General features: G+C 34.0%; 1 long non-coding RNA gene across 1 annotated transcript; it reads right to left on the bottom strand.

Moving 5' to 3' along the window:
- Window positions 1-368: 368 nt before the first annotated feature.
- On the bottom strand, window positions 369-3,174 carry LOC138312506 (uncharacterized). The gene is made up of 3 exons (XR_011206966.1): window positions 2,987-3,174; window positions 781-849; window positions 369-532 (listed from the first exon to the last, which is right to left on the bottom strand). It is a non-coding gene; the product is annotated as an uncharacterized lncRNA (long non-coding RNA).
- Between the last annotated feature and the right edge of the window lie 366 nt (window positions 3,175-3,540).

Genomic DNA, 3,540 nt, shown 5'->3' with positions numbered 1-3,540 from the left:
CGAGTGAGGTAATCTGGATCTAAAAGATAATCAAATATGGAAACTGAATGAGAGCCCTAGATATGCGAATGGGAAATATATTGTATGTATTGTATGTATTACTGAATATTTTTTTTTTCGAAAAAAAAAAAATTCGACTTAATATGTAATTTTCATTTCAGTTCTTTTTCCCTAGCATCAATAACATTCACCATGTATGCTATCCACAAGGTATACACACATGTACGCACGTGTCGCTGACGTTATGGATGACTGACCGGACTGACACATGATACCCAGAGACGTTTACAGGCATATGTACAACTGTAAAGAAGAACACTTACATTTTCCATTTTGTTCCTATTTCACCATAAAGTTTTGACGTGATCCCTAGCAGATTTTGAGTAGTATATAACTCCTTGACATACGTACCAAGTGAATGATCATCACACCAGTGGTTACACAGGTCATTTTCACAACATCGCCTACACAGATTTGTGGACCTCATTGAACGGTTCAATTCACGACCAAATATGAGAGACTCTTGGCATTCCTGTACATCAAATGACGCCGTAGTGAACCATGGGCGATATCAATATAATTAAATTTATGTGTGTTATAATTTTCGCACCATCTTTTAAGCCCTCAGTGATCTTATAGGCTGGCAGTATTTAGAGTTGTCCAACCGATATAAATGAACTTGGACGAACCAAGTCAGCTTACATAAGAAATATTGAAATTGCACTGAATCCATCGACGTAAAAATAAGGTTACTATTTTTCTAAGTTAAAAAATACTTACAGATCTTCTCATGCATCCTGTAGAGAACTGCCGTTCGTGTTGGAAAATTTCTTCCACAACTCCACATACCTATAAAATAATATAGGTGTTGGAAAATATATAGATATTGCTATCAAGAAAGGGATTTTACGATGTCGGGCAGGCGTGTAGCTGCCATAGACTCCTTGACTCCCGTGCATCCACATCATTTACACAATATCTATGAGAACTAGAATGAGAACTCATATTTCACCTGAATCGCAAATAGTTCCATTGCGAATTCGTGAAGATATCAAATCAAAGGCAGTAGTGAAGAACAAATTTAATGCACTCGATAAAAGTTGTACGCCAAGTACCTAAATGTCTCCAATGGTGGATTCATTTTTTTTACTTCATTGTAGATATGTCAAAATGCATAGTATATGCTATTTTTATGACATTGTATTGGTGTCAATCAAACTGTATTGAAATAGCTACTTGTATTAATCATATATATTCATTGCAACTGTTTTACAACATTTGGTAATGCAACATTCGAAAATACAGAGTTTTTACACAATGCTAAATGTGCCTAATGTATGATTACCATTTTACAAGTACATTGTACTAGATTGTAAATTGAAATTGTCAAGAAATTGATTTTTCCTAACTTGCAATAATTGATCTTTATACATTATCAATAAAAAAAAGTAAGTCACTTCGCTCCCAGTGTACCAGGGAATCGCTAGAGAGAGGATTAATATGTCATACTTTTATGGAGAGGAGGGTAAATCAATGTACCTGATGTACACACCAAAAAGTGCAACGCATGTTTTACATACGTTTGAAAAATCATGCGTTAAACGTATGTTTAAAACATGCGTTTTACATATGTTTTGGCCACCATGCGTAAAACGTACGTTTGAACAAAAAAATGCGTTAAACGTATGTTTAACATATGTTTTGCGTACGTTTGTTTTCCACCACATGTAAAACGGATGTCTGGTAAAATAACCCTACTAATTACACGTAAAACATTAGTTTTATCAATGTTATTGAAGACCTACAATGTTTTGTTGTTATTGTTTTTTTCAAAAATGATACTCCCATATGCAAATACATGTTTAATAGCCTCTATTGTTTGGTTTCATTTTATCATGATAGAATAAAGCAGCTTCAATATCGTATGATGATACATGTAAGTCTACAATTATATGCACATCTTCTGATTGTGAACAGAAGCAAAACCGCTAATGTGTATTCAGTCTTTTTAAATTTAAATTTAAACAGTTTTGAAGATTAATGCTCTGAATACATATGATCAATATCAGCTGACCAGCGCTTCATGATGTACAATGTAGTAGGTCTACAACTGCTGTTTGACCATCCTCGATAACATAGCCCGGCATCTGCTTCTGGTTTAAAAAAAATAATAGCTTTCCCTACTATTATAGTATGGTAGGTTATTGTATGTTTTCAAAACCAGAAGCAGACACCTGTGCTACCCTTTAATGGTGACGACGCGTCGCGCCAGATCACCGCGATGGAGTATCATCATCGCGATGGGGCCGGAAAATTATCATTAAGGTTTTTTAAAACATGGTCCGATCTGTATAAAACACTGACAGATTTAAGCCTTTAAAATGTAAGTGATAAAGTGACGTTAAGGACAACTTGATGTAAGAAAAATAAAATCATCCTAAGATTATGAAATTTATCAATGTAGTGACTTGTTTGTAAATACAACATACTATATATGGATAAATATCAGTCATTGGACAGGAACCGAAAATACAAATAAAATGGAATTAAACTTTACTTTTGAAAATGACAAATATATGGTGCAACTTCAAAGACAATGTAAATGTACATAAAAACAAAAAGGTGGATTTTGTAATTGGATCAAACGTATGTATATCACATATTTTGATACGTCTGTTTTACACGCGTTTACGTTTTACGTCTGTTTACCGTGCATATTACGCATGTTTAACACATGTATTACATACGTTTTGTACGTACGTTTTACATGCGTGGTCCTCAACATGCGTTTTACATGCATTTTATAACGTACGTAAAACGTGTATGCACTTTTTCCTGTGTACATCGGGGAATATGATTTGCATCCACATTATTTCAACCCTGGCTACGCCCCTGTCGGGTCATTTAGATCCCTTCCACCTTGATGTGATATTTACAATGCATATTACTATTTTGATTGAATCTTTCCGCATAATTCTAATATTACCTCATTAATATCGCAGATTGTCACGTGATCACATTCGCTTGGATCCGACAAGTGGTCACATTGGAAGCAGTACGGTCCCCTGTTATTGGATGGCCCTGTTAAAATAATACTGTATTGAAATATTTACATTTTGCAATAGCTTTAATGATAATCATCATCTGCATTATGAGTGAATAAATGCAATCTAGACCGGGTGTATTAATACCTATATGCATGAATAAAGTCCTGTTTACTGTAACCGACTTATTTAAGAAAATCTTTGAATGAACCAGTTTAGTTATGGTATTATAAATTCAAACTTTTAAACGTCTGGATTATTAACGGAAAACTGAAAATGTATTGAAAAAATGTGAGTTTTTGTAGTCTTTTTAAGAAATTTTATAGGGACTATTTAGCATTACATTGCCTTAGCTGTTCAGGTTTAATGGCGAAGCGGGAAATTCAAATATTCATCGCATCTAAAATATGTTTTACAGTGGAATAGGAAATAATGTAAACTAATGGACGCTATTCTATTTATCTACCACCCAGCATTTATATCTTCAATAATTGCG

Source organism: Argopecten irradians, unplaced genomic scaffold, assembly GCF_041381155.1.
Source record: "Argopecten irradians isolate NY unplaced genomic scaffold, Ai_NY scaffold_0345, whole genome shotgun sequence".
In the NCBI taxonomy this organism is placed as follows: Eukaryota; Metazoa; Mollusca; class Bivalvia; order Pectinida; family Pectinidae; genus Argopecten; species Argopecten irradians.
The sequence above is the reverse complement of the archived record's forward strand: the minus strand, read 5'-3'. Positions and strand labels throughout refer to the sequence as shown.